The sequence below is a fragment of the Henckelia pumila genome, chromosome 4, assembly GCF_033568475.1.
Source record: "Henckelia pumila isolate YLH828 chromosome 4, ASM3356847v2, whole genome shotgun sequence".
Lineage (NCBI taxonomy): Eukaryota > Viridiplantae > Streptophyta > Magnoliopsida > Lamiales > Gesneriaceae > Henckelia > Henckelia pumila.
In genome coordinates, this window is record NC_133123.1 from 215,152,609 (window position 1) to 215,166,923 (window position 14,315).

At 38.1% G+C, this 14,315-nt stretch overlaps 1 pseudogene; it reads left to right on the forward strand.

Moving 5' to 3' along the window:
- The first annotated feature begins 331 nt into the window (after window positions 1-331).
- On the forward strand, window positions 332-13,944 carry LOC140862755 (uncharacterized; annotated as a pseudogene).
- The last annotated feature ends 371 nt before the right edge of the window (window positions 13,945-14,315 follow it).

Here is a 14,315-nt window from a genome sequence, read left to right on the forward strand (position 1 = left end):
GCTTTTCTCTCTGCTGGCCCAGCCATTATACTACTCATGGCCTTCTCCCCACCTGGCTAGGGGAGTTTTTGTCCTCCCCAGGAATCGAACCTTGTACCTCCAGGCATAGGTACAAAGTTTTCTGATTCCTGGTACCATTGAGCTAGACTAGCTCAATGGTACCAGGAATCAGCAAGAATATGTACTTAAGTCTGGTGGTACATGTTCGATTCCTGGGGAGGGCATGAAACTCCCCTTTCCAGGTGGGGAGAAGGCCCATGAGTAGCAAAAATGGCAGGGCCAGCAGAGAGAAAAGCCCAGTCCATTACAAAAAAAGGTGCCCTTTTATGTAATGGACTGGGCCTCTCTGCTGCCAGCCATTTTTGCTACTCATGACCTTCTTCCCCCTGGTGGGAAGTTTCATGCCCTCCCCAGGACTCGAACCTTGTACCTCTAGGATAAGTACAAAGTTCTCTCAATCTTGGTACCATTGAGCTAGACTAGCTCAATGGTACCAGGATTGAGAGAACTTTGTACTTATCCTGGAGGTACAAGGTTTTACTAACTCAATGGTACCAGGATTGAGAGAACTTTGTACTTATCCTGGAGGTACAAGGTTCGAGTCCTGGGGAGGGCATGAAACTTCCCACCAGGGGGAAGAAGGCCATGAGTAGAAAAATGGCAGGGCAGCAGAGAGGCCCAGTCCATTACAAATGGTGTACGACAATGGTGACCATAAAGGGCTTCGAATTATGCCATGTCAATGCTACGATGATAACTATTGTTGTAGGCGAACTCGATCAACGACAAATTATCCTACCCGAACAATCCAAAGTCCATTACTGAAGTTCTCCGCATATGTTCCAATTTCCGAATAGACCTCTTAGACTGACCGTCTAACTCTAGGTGATAAGCAGTACACAAACTCAGAGTAGTACTCAAAGCTCACTGAAAGCTACCCCAAAACAGTGAGGTAAATCTTGGATCTCTGTCACTCACTATGCTAAAAGGAACTTGACCGCTAAAATCGGTGTCTACTAGCAAGTATACTAGGTCAAGTAATAGTAAGTGGATAGAGAGTACAAGTATCGATCCCACAGGGACTGTAGTCAATTTTCAAGATTTAATTATTTAACTTAATCTAGACAAAATAATAAAAATAGGAGTGAGGATAATTAAATAAAAATTTAATTAATAAAAACAAAAAGAAATAAAATAGAAGAATAAATTCAATTAAATTGAGACAACCAAGCCACACGCAGTTACCGAACAAATCATGTAACATGTAGCCGATTCAGGACTCGGATTTAATCTTAAATTACGGTGAATTCTCCTAACTTTTTTAAAGGTCTATTTCTAGAATAATTAAACCTATTCAAATATTGACGGGTTAATTTTCATAATTCTAATCAAACTCAAATGGATTAGGAACTATGAGAATTCAGTTTGCACATAAAACCGCACGATGAAATCGAATACTATTTCTAGTCAATTTTATCTCGTGTTAATTATTAGAGAGATCGAAATCAATTCCTCCTCTTTCTACTAGGAATCAATTAACATGCAAGCAAACAATTGACCAGATCATTCACAAGACAAATATAAATCTAATAATCAATAATAAAAAATCAAATATGAAAAATCCCAAACAAACATTCAAGTTTTTTACATAAATTTGTTCGGCTCAATCACGCCGTTTTGGTTGAAAGAAAACTAATCAATAGTTGGAAACAAAATTCAAACAAGTTTAATAATCAAAAGAGAATAAAGGAAGAAAAACTCGATTGGAGCTTTCTTCAATCTCCAACCTTCCGCCTAGCCCCCTCTTCTCTCGGTGTGCCTTCCGCCCCCATTCTCTCTCCTCTTTCACATCTAATAGTCTTCTATTTATATGTCTTTAAAAGCCCAAGAAATAAAGCCCCGAAAGTTGAGTGTTTTAATTTCTGAATATTTTATTTACTGATTCTGTGTGAATTCTCGCTCGAGCGAGCAAATGCACGGACCCCATGCTAGGTCCGTTCCTGTGATGCGATCATGGATGGCTCGCATGCTGATCAAGTGACTAAGGATCCATTGGAGATATCACGAGGACCGGTTACGAGAGGCCGAGCTCAGAAGTTTAAGGAAGCACTTCAATATTTGTTGCTGAAGACACAAGAGGGCGTTGGATTTCTTGATATTCAATTTGGAGGAAGTTATAATCTTATTGAGGTCAAAGGAGGTCAAGAAAGTGAAGAAATTGAAGACCCTGCTCAAAGCCAAGGCGCGCCCGCGCCCCAGACTCGCGCGCCCGCGCCTCAGGATCGCGCGCCCACGCTTACGGATGCCAAATTGACGATGTTTTTGCGAACTCTCGGCGCACCCGCGCTACCTTATCGCGCGCCCGCGCCATTGTCTGCGCAACTTCGGCGCTCCCGCGCCATGCCCTTTTACATGCACCCAAGGTGTTTGTGCGTGTTCAGGATTTTTAATATTTTGGATTTACTTTGTTTATTTTAGGTCTTTTATTCCTACTAGGAAACTTTAGGAGATATCTTTGATATCTTTTTGATTTATTTTGCGTTATCTTTCAATATTTTGGGTTGTAATATAAATACTACAATATTCATTATTTTAATGATAACTATGATTTTCAGATTATTGATTATTCAATACAAAATTCTCTTTAGAATTTTATCAAAGCTTTTGCTTTACCCAAAATCAAACTTATCAAAGTTTCATAGCTTTGTGGCGTTTGTCAATTGATTTTCAATTGGGTTGTCAAAGACAGGTTCCTTTGAAGGTCTAATTGAATCTTTGATTGTTTTCTATCATGAATTCTCTGTTGCTAGTTACAGGTTCAACTAGAGGTGGAGATTCCAAAATCTGTTACTTGTTTCAAAGTCGGGACAACATTATTGAATTATTTTGTTATTGAATTGAGGTGCGATTCGTTGAAATCGTGTTGCCTTTACATAAGATTCATATCATTTGGTATCAAAGCTTAAGGTTTTGACTCAAGTAAGTCGTATCCTTCTTTAATCTATATTCTTTCTTCGTTCTTCATTCTTCGTTCATCGTTCGTCGTTCTTCGTTCTTCATCTATCTCATCTCAAATTTCTGTGTCATTCTTTCAAACTTATTATCCAAGTCTCGTGTCTTGTGCTATAAGTTATAAATTCAAAAAAAAAAAGAAAAAAGGGTGCTTCAAAAAAAAAATATAGAAGAAGCAAGATAACTTGTGGACAATTTCTTCTTCTTGTTTTTGTCGATCTTCGAGAGTCGATCTTCAAGCGTCTAAAAGTTGTGAACTTGAGAGTTTGATTCACTTTTACACAAAGAAAAAGCCTACATAAATTGAGTGGAAAGAAAAAAAGTGTTGGAGTGATTCGTTTGGAGTGATCTGTGAGAACTTGTGTGAGGAATTTTACTACTAACCTTTTTCTTGTAGGTACCATGAATCCTAATAAATATGCTAGTGAAAGTGTGAACCAAGGAATTTCCAAGGTTCAAATGGAGGCGTTGATGGGGCAATTTACTAGGGTGATGAGGTCGGAGTTGGAACCTCTTCATGAGCGGATGAGTAGATTGGAGGAGAGTAGTGGTAGTGGAAAAAAAAATAAATATAGGAAGGGGAATAATTTTGAAGGAGATGAGGAGAGTTTTGATGAGAATTGGGATGGAGAGAGAAGAGTACATGGGGTTAGACGTAGGCAAGAAGCAGTACGAGGAAAACATACGGAGTGCAGTAAGGAGGATGGAAATATTAGTAGTATTAAGATGAAAATTCCAGCGTTTCATGGGAAGTCTGACCCAGAGGCGTATTTGGAATGGGAGAAGCGTGTGGAGTTTGTGTTTGATTGCCATCACTATTCTGACCTTAAGAAAGTGAGGTTGGCAGTGGTTGAGTTTGTAGACTATGCGTTAATCTGGTGGGATCAATTAGTGACCACTAGAAGGAGGTGTGGATAGCCGCCTATTGAGACGTGGGAGGAGATGAAGCGTGTCATGAAGAAGTGGTTTGTGCCTAACTATTATTATCGTGACATGTACAGGCGATTACAAACTCTGAAGCAAGGTCCAAGAAGCGTGGAGGATTACTACAAGGAGTTGGAAACCACGATGATCCGGGCCAACATTGAGGAGGATAATGAAGCTACAATGGCCAGATTTTTGTGCGGTTTGAATAGAGAAATCCAAGATCAAGTGGAGTTTCGCCACTGTTTTGATTTGGATGAGATGGTGTAGACAGCCATGAAGGTGGAGCAGCAGCTCAAGAGGAGAGGAGCTGGTCGACTTCCTATCGGTGGAGGATCGTCAACTCCTTGGTGTCCAAGCATTGCAAAACAGGAGGACAACAAGTCGGTGTCCAAGCCAAAATTTGACACAAAATTGGAGGCACCAAAACAAGTGGGTGAAGGTACACCTGAAACTACTAATACTCGTTCTAGGGATATTAAATGTTTTAGATGTCAAGAACTTGGTCATATTGCCAGTCAGTGTCCTAATAAAAAAATTATGATTATGAATGCTGGTGGTGAGATTGAGTCAGAGAGTGAGGATGAGAAATATGATAGTATGCCTGCGTTGGAGGATCCTGATTAAGAGGGATATGATGCAGTAGTTGGAGAATTGCTAGTGACCAGCAGAGTGTTGAATGTACAACAAAAGAAGGAGGAAGAAACTCAAAGGGAGAATTTATTCCATCCTAGATGCTTTGTGAATAACAAAGTATGTAGTGTTATTACTGATAGTGGGAGTTGCACTAATGTAGCGAGTTATGAGCTGGTGGAAAAGTTGAGTTTTCCTGTTATAAAGCATCCTCAACCTTATAAATTGTAGTGGTTTAATGATAGCTCGGAGGTGAGAGTGCATAAGCAGGTGGTAGTACCGTTTTCCATTGGTAAATATGTAGATGAAGAGTTGTGTGATGTGGTGCCTATGCAAGCTTGTCATATTTTTTTGGGTAGGCCGTGGCAATTTGATAGAAAGGTGATACATGACGGTTTTAAAAATCGTTATTCTTTTACCTTGAAAAAGGAGCCTATTGTATTATTACCTATGACTCCAAAGCAAGTGTTGGAGGACCATCTGAAAAAGAAAAAGAAAGAAGAGGCCGAAAAAAAGAGTCGAAAAAAAAGTGAGATGGCCTTAGAAAAAAAGATTGAGAGAAAAAAAGATGAAAAAGAAATTGAGAGAAAAGAGGCCGATAAAAAAATATTTATGGCCCAAAAGAGTGAGTTGCGAGAGATTTTACATGAGCATACTCCACTTGTATTGATTTTCTATAAGGAGTTTCTCCTTAACACAAGTGATATAGCCGGAAATCTTCCGAGCAATGTTTTTTCTCTTTTGCAGGAATTTGAAGATTTATTTCCGAAGGATTTGCCTCAAGGATTACCACCTTTGAGGGGGTTTGAGCATCAAATTGATTTTGTGCCCGGAAGTGCGTTGCCAAACCGTCCAGCGTATAGGAGCAACCCGGAGGAAACAAAAGAACTACTGACCGGCTAAATCGGTGTGATATAAATCTACTGGCAAGCGTACCAGGTCAAGTAATAGTAAAGTGGACAGAGAGTCCAAGTATCGATCCCACAGGGACTGCAGTCAATTCTCAAGAATTAATTATTTTACTTAATCTAGACAAAATAATAGAAGGATTTTAAATTAAATAAAATAAGAATATAAAATAAAAACTGATTAAGAAATAAGAATAAAAATAACTGAAGATAAAAATAATCAAGACAAAGACAACGAAGACACACGTAGGTACCGAACAAATTTTGTAACATATAGTCGATTCAGGACTCAGATTTAATCTTAATTCACGGGAATTCTCCTAATTTGTTCAAAGGACTATTTTTAGAACAATCAAACCTATTCAAATATTGATGAACTAATCTTTCATAATTCTAATCAAATTTGAATGCATTAAATATTTGTGAAAATTCAGTTTACACCTAAACCGCACACTGAAACCGAATTCTATTTCTAGTCGGTTTTACAATATGTTAATTATCAGAGTGATCAAAATCAATACCTCCTCTGTCGACTTGGAATTGATTAACATGCAAGCAAACAGTTGATCAGACTATTCACAAGACAAATATAAATCTAACAATCAATAAAATAAAATCAACTCTGAAAAATCCCAAACAAACATCCAAGTTTTCTACATGAATTTGTTTGGCCCAATCACGCCGTCTTGGTTGAAAATAAACTACTCAATAATTAAAAACAATAATTCAAAAATAAAAATAAAAAGAAGAAAAGAAAGAAGAAATCTTCTCTCCCAAGCCTTGTAGCCGCCTCCTCTTGCGTTGTCTGCGCTCTGGAGCTTCCGAAACCCTCAAAAATATGTTATATCTTGTATATATATGGTCCGGAACGCCTATCAGTTAATTTCCTCTCAAAACAAGGATTTTTAGGAACACATATGACCCCCGAACACGCGCGCGCGCGTGGCATAGGCCTCGCGCGCGCGCAGAAGTTAAAAACAGAGATCTGATCACGAAACTCGCGCGCGCGCAGTACAAGTTTTCTGCACCAAGCGACAATTTTCAAAAATTCATATCTCAAGATCTAGCCGTCGGATTGAGCTGAAATTTGGACAGCAGCTTCAAAAATCGTGAACTTTAATCTGACCAGTGGAGATCGGATTTGGAGCTTTCTAAAATTAAATTTGATTTTTTGAACAAAGCTGGTCCGCAATTCACTCTTCAACAATATATTTTCCTACAAAATTAACCCAAGGAGTGAAATACACACACATGCACTAAAACACATAAAAATAATATGAATGCACACAAAATAGACATAAAAATAACATGAAATAATGCATACAAAATGCACTTATCAACACCCCCATACTTTACTCTTGCTCGCCCTCGAGCAAGACATGCAAAAACATAATGCAAACATAAACATAAGTAAGGACGATTCATAAATGTGCAAAGCCTCTGAGAAGTTTAATCACAAAACAAAAAACACAGACATGTTCTCAAATTTTCATAATACACCTTCGGTTTAACGTGAACGTGTGTGTGTGAAATGTCATTCCAGTTTCATACAACTTAGACCGAATTCGTCTCAAATCTGCTTAGCGACCTATGAAAAATCAGTGCAAGTTTCACTCTTCAAGTGCCCATTCCTTCCAACGACCTTTAGACTAAACCCACCTCCCTTGAGATAATGAATTACACACCTCCGGATTTTGCACCCGGTATTGCATTAGCCCCAATAATTACCCGCTGACTTAGCTATAACTTGCTAGGATACGAAAAATCATTCTATTTTTTCTTTCTAATCCCCTCGTCTATAGCCCGGATGGAGCATCAATCCCATTGAATCCGCATACTTAGCCTTAAATTTATTTAATTTTTTTTTTAGGATTTTAATCCTTTCAAGGCCCGGATGGAATTGTATATAAATTTTTTTTCTCTAGGTGCGCCCAAGATCATAAGTGTAAACTAGAGCCTCATCAAAATTCATAGAACACAGTCAAGATCCACAAACCACCTATTGTCGTGCAATGGTCAAACAGATAGAAACCTCATCAAATCTTTCGCTACAATTCACTGGTCTAACATTAGTGCTTAAAAATATTCACAGTTCAACCTACAGTTTCTCATGTCCAGTCAAGAGCATAAAAAATTTCAAAAATCAATTTTTTCAAATAAACTTCATCATCATTGGCTATCATGACTCATCCTACCCATGCAGGACAACACAAACAACAACAAAAACACACTATATGAAAACAGACATGAAACGAACTTTATGCAACACAAACACAAAACATAATGAAACAAACTAGTCTACCCCCCCATACTTATCCAAAGCATTGCCCTCAATGCTTCAGACAATGAACAGAATTCAAAACGAACAAAAACACAATGAAAACAGAAATAACACTCCCCTGGTTTTTGTTTCATTCTCTTCCTTCTTGACAGTATCAGCTGGGACAACAGCAGCAGACTGTGTATATCGGCAGGATCGGCAAACATCAAAGAGCGATTGCCGCCCATAGTAAGAATCATACGACTCTACGTATGGGTCTTGATTTCCTTCGCCCTCAAGCTTGGCGTGATATATGCATGGGAAGCTCGTCGGTCCAACAACACTTGGTCTGAAATTTTTTTTTTTGAAGGAGACTCCGAATATAGGCTGAAGCTCATAGAGGATGGAATATGCTGGAGGTGGCGTCAATGGCAAGAAAAAATCTTCTAACAGTGTACATGGAACGACCATTGACGAAGTAAAATATGTATCCTTGAATGGTTCTTCCTCCTCCACTATCACGTTTGGCTCATCCTCACAAGAAGATTTCTCAAAAATGATTTCTTCATGCTCTGGCTCAGTTACTTCACTCTCTTGGCAGATCTCCAAAATTGGTTCTCTAAGAAGCGCAATCTGTTCATCCAAAAGACTTATGCGGCTTTCTAAAAATTGATTTGTCTCTGTCTGTTGCCGCAAAAAATTCTCCAACTGAGCCACATAATCTTCGGAACGCCTTATGCACTCTTCTTGATGCTCCGGTGGCTGGTTCGCAAAATTTTTAGAGTTGATATCTGGAGGATATTGGTGACTCCAACCCTGCAGTGAAGGATCACAATGTCAATGGTAGTCAAAATCTGCCATATCATTTAACAAGTGTATCGCACTGTCTTCATCTCTTCTAAACAATTGACTGCCAGTGGCCAACGCTCCATAATCCACCCAACTTCTTGTAATCTCATCCAAACCACCATAAAAAAATTGAGTGAGGGTGTAGCTCGAAAATTTATGGCATCAAAATCTGTTCGCCAAATCATTGAATCTCCCCCAAACAGCATAGAATGGCTCCAAGTATTGCTGGCCAAATCTTGTGAACACCTGATGATGATCCATCTCCAAGTACCTCACAAGCAAAAGAAAAGAAAAAAAAAAATCAAAATTAAAATAAAATAAAAAAAACGAAAAGATAGAAATAAAAAAAAATGTCTAGCCTCAAGCAAATAATCTATCCTAATATCAACTAAACAGTCCCCGGCAACGGCGCCAAAAACTTGACCGGCTAAATCGGTGTGATATAAATCTACTGGCAAGCGTACCAGGTCAAGTAATAGTAAAGTGGACAGAGAGTCCAAGTATCGATCCCACAGGGACTGCAGTCAATTCTCAAGAATTAATTATTTTACTTAATCTAGACAAAATAATAGAAGGATTTTAAATTAAATAAAATAAGAATATAAAATAAAAACTGATTAAGAAATAAGAATAAAAATAACTGAAGATAAAAATAATCAAGACAAAGACAACCAGGACACACGTAGGTACCGAACAAATTTTGTAACATGTAGTCGATTCAGGACTCAGATTTAATCTTAATTCACGGGAATTCTCCTAATTTGTTCAAAGGACTATTTTTAGAACAATCAAACCTATTCAAATATTGATGAACTAATCTTTCATAATTCTAATCAAATTTGAATGCATTAAATATTTGTGAAAATTCAGTTTACACCTAAACCGCACACTGAAACCGAATTCTATTTCTAGTCGGTTTTACAATATGTTAATTATCAGAGTGATCAAAATCAATACCTCCTCTGTCGACTTGGAATTGATTAACATGCAAGCAAACAGTTGATCAGACTATTCACAAGACAAATATAAATCTAACAATCAATAAAATAAAATCAACTCTGAAAAATCCCAAACAAACATCCAAGTTTTCTACATGAATTTGTTTGGCCCAATCACGCCGTCTTGGTTGAAAATAAACTACTCAATAATTAAAAACAATAATTCAAAAATAAAAATAAAAAGAAGAAAAGAAAGAAGAAATCTTCTCTCCCAAGCCTTGTAGCCACCTCCTCTTGCGTTGTCTGCGCTCTGAAGCTTCCGAAACCCTCAAAAATATGTTATATCTTGTATATATATGGTCCGGAACGCCTATCAGTTAATTTTCTCTCAAAACAAGGATTTTTCGGAACACATATGACCCCCGAACACGCGCGCGCGCGCGGCATAGGCCTCGCGCGCGCGCAGAAGTTATAAACAGAGATCTGATCACGAAAATCGCGCGCGCGCGAGCTTGATTCTCGCGCGCGCAGTACAAGTTTTCTGCACCGAGCGATAATTTTCAAAAATTCATATCTCAAGATCTAGCCGTCGGATTGAGCTGAAATTTGGACAGCAGCTTAAAAACATCGTGAACTTTAATCTGATTGGTAGAGATCGGATTTAGAGCTTTCTAAAATTAAATATGATTTTTTGAACAATGCTGGTCCGCAATTCACTCTTCAACAATATATTTTCCTACAAAATTAACCCAAGGAGTGAAATACACACACATGCACTAAAACACATAAAACACATAAAAATAATATGAATGCACACAAAATAGACATAAAAATAACATGAAATAATGCATACAAAATGCACTTATCAACTACAAAGGCAGGTAAGTGAACTTCTTGATAAGGGGTTTCTACGTGAGTCTATGTCTCCTTGTGCAGTGCCTGTTTTGTTGGTTCCTAAGAAAGACGGTTCATGGAGAATGTGTGTGTATTGTAGAGCCATTAATAACATTACCATAAAGTATATGCATCCTATTCCTAGACTAGATGATATGTTGGATGAGTTGCATGGTTCTAGCGTCTTTAGTAAAATTGATTTAAAAAGTGGTTACCATCAAATTAGGATGAGATAAGGTGATGAGTGGAAAACTGCTTTTAAAACTAAATATGGCTTGTATGAGTGGTTAGTTATGACCTTTAGATTTACTAATGCACCTAGCACTTTTATGAGATTGATGAATCATGTGTTGCGTGCTTATATTGGAAAATTTGTTGCGGTATATTTTGATGATATCTTGGTGTATAGCAAAAATTTGGATGAGCATGTCGAACACTTGAGAATTGTGCTAATCACACTAAAAGATGTACATTTGTATGCTAACTTGAAAAAGTGTGTGTTTTGTACAAAAGAACTTGTGTTTCTTGGCTTTGTTGTGAGTTTCCAAGGTGTCAGAGTTGATGAGGACAAGGTAAGTGCAATTCGAGACTTGCCAACGCCTACTTATATTGGTCAAGTTCGAAGTTTTCATGGCCTTGCAAGTTTCTATAGGAGATTTGTGAAAGATTTCAGTACTTTGGCGGCACCTATGACTGCGGTGATCATAAAGAATGTTCCATTCCATTGGGGCGAGGAGCAAGAGAAGTCTTTTAATATTGTCAAGCATAAATTAATTAATGCTCCTTTACTTGTTTTACCTGATTTTTCTAATACCTTTGAAATTGAATGTGATACGTCAGGTGTAGGGATTGGAGGTGTCTTGATGCAAGGTGGGAGACCGATTGCATACTTCAGTGAGAAGCTAAGTGGGGCGTCCTTGAATTATCCTACCTACGACAAGGAGTTTTATGTGTTGGCAAGGGTACTTGAGACATGGCAACACTATTTGAGGCCAAAAGAATTTGTGATTCATACAGATCATGAGTCTTTGAAGCATCTCAAAGGACAACAAAAGCTTAACAAGAGACATGCCAAGTGGGTGGCGTTTGTGGAAACTTTTCCCTACGTTATCAAATACAAGCAAGGGAAGGAAAATGTGGTAGCGGATGCTCTATCACGAAGGTATGTACTTTTATCTACTCTAGATTCTAAATTCTTAGGATTTGAGTATGCAAAAAAGTTATATTTTAGTGATCTTGATTTTGGTGAGATGTATGCGTCATGTTTGCATGGTCCAAAAGATAAATTCTTCATGCATGATGGGTATTTGTTTAAGGAGGATAAGTTGTGTGTTCCTAAGTCATCTATTCGTGAATTACTTGTTAAGGAATCACATGGGGGTGGTTTAATGGGGCATTTTGGAGTGGCTAAAACCTATGAAACTTTGCATGAACATTTTTATTGGCCACATATGAAGCATGATGTTGAGAAAATTTGCGAAAGATGTGTGACTTGTAGGAAGCAAAGTCTAGACAACAACCACATGGTTTGTATACTCCACTTCCTGTTCCTAGTGAACCGTGGGTAGATATCTCTATGGACTTTGTTTTAGGACTACCGAGATCTAAGAAGGGGAGGGATTCAATTTTTTTTGTGGTTGATAGATTTTCTAAGATGGCTCATTTTATTGCGTGTCATAAATCTGATGATGCATCTCATGTTGCGGACTTGTTCTTTAATGAAATTGTTAGATTGCATGGCATGCCTAGGAGTATTGTGTCTGATAGAGATACTCGTTTTTTGAGCTACTTTTGGAAAACATTATGGTGCAAACTTGGTACTAAATTACTGTTTTCGACTACTTGTCATCCTCAAACGGATGGTCAAACTGAAGTTGTTAATAGAACGTTAGGAACTTTGTTGCGTACTATAATTAAAAAGAATTTTAAGAGTTGGGAAGAATGTTTGTCATTTGTTGAGTTTGCATATAATCGTAGTGTGCATTCTACTACAAATTTTTCACCCTTTGAAATTGTGTATGGTTTTAATCCTTTAACCCCGTTGGATTTGATGTCTTTACCTATGAGTGAAAGGGTTAACATGGATGGTAAGAAAAAGGCGGAATTTGTGAGAAATTTGCATGAAAAAGTGAAGGCGAACATTGAGAAAAAGAATTTGCAGTATACAAAGCAAGCAAATAAGGGAAAGAAGAGAGTTGTGTTTGAACCAGGAGATTGGGTGTGGTTGCATTTGAGGAAAGAGCGGTTTCCTGAAAAACGGCGCTCAAAGCTTCTACCTAGAGGCGATGGACCGTTTCAAGTATTGGAGCGCATCAACGACAACGCTTACAAATTAGATTTTCCAGGTGAGTATAATGTCAGTGCTACTTTAATGTTTCTGATTTATCTCCGTTTGATGTAGGTGATGATCAAGATTTGAGGACAAATCCTTTTCAAGAAGGGAAGGATGATGCGATCATGGATAGATCGCATGCTGATCAAGTGACTAAGGATCCGTTGGAGATACCACGAGGACCGGTTACGAGAGGCCGAGCTCAGAAGTTTAAGGAAGCACTTCAATCTTTGTTGCTGAAGACACAAGAGGGCGTTGGATTTCTTGATATTCAATTTGCCACGCCCCAGATTTGCACGCCCGCGCCATTATTTTGCGAAGAAGAAGCGCGCCCGCGCCTCATGATCGCGTGCCCGCGCTTACGGATGCCAAATTGACGATATTTTTGCGAACTCTCGGCGCGCCCGCGCTACCTTATAGCGCGCCCGCACCATTGTCTGCGCAACTTCGATGCGTCCACGCCTCTCTCTAGCGCGCCCGCGCCATGCCCTTTTACATGCACCCAAGGTGTTTGTGTGTGTGTTTGGGATTTTTAATATTTTGGATTTACTTTGTTTATTTTAGGTCTTTTATTCCTACTAGAAAACTTTAGAAGATATCTTTGATATCTTTTTGATTTATTTTGCGTTATCTTTCAATATTTTGGGTTGTAATATAAATACTACAACATTCATTATTTTAATGATAACTAAGATTTTCAGATTATTGATTATTCAATACAAAATTCTCTTTAGAATTTTATCAATACTTTTGCTTTACCCAAAATCAAACTTATCAAAGTTTCATAGCTTTGTGGCGTTTGTCAATCGATTTTCAATTGGGTTGTCAAAGACAGGTTCCTTTGAATGTCTAATTGAATCTTTGATTGTTTTCTATCGTGAATTCTCTGTTGCTAGTTACAGGTTCAACTAGAGGTGGAGATTCCAAAATCTGTTACTTGTTTCAAAGTCGGGACAACATTATTGAATTCTTTTGTTATCGAATTGAGGTGCGATTCGTTGAAATCGTGTTGCCTTTCATACATAAGATTCATATCATCCTGGGTCCGTGCATGTGTCTTTTCCAGCGCGCAGTTTTCTTGATAAAATCATATCTCGAGTTTTAGCCGTCGGATCAAGCCGAAATTTAAACAGAAGCTTCAAAACATCTTGAAATTTTATTTGAACAATGCAGATTGGAATTGGTTCTCTCTAGAATTACAAATAGGTTTTTGACCATTGATGCTATGTAATTCACTCTTGCGGCTCTTCTCTTGCTCCAAAATCATGATTTCTTCACAAATTCCTACAAAAATTAACCCGGAGCGTGAAATACACACGTATGCAATAAAGCACATAAAAACATATAAAACACAATTAGAAAATATGAATGCATTCAAAATAGACATAAAAATAACATAAAATAATGCACACAAAATGCACTTATCTGAACTCAATGTAATCGTACTATCTCCTGGATGTATAACCTTTCCATGCGATCAAAAGTGAACTCGCGGTTATACGGAAGAAAATGTGCATACTTGGACAACATGCCCACCACGACCCAAATAGCATCACACTGTCTGG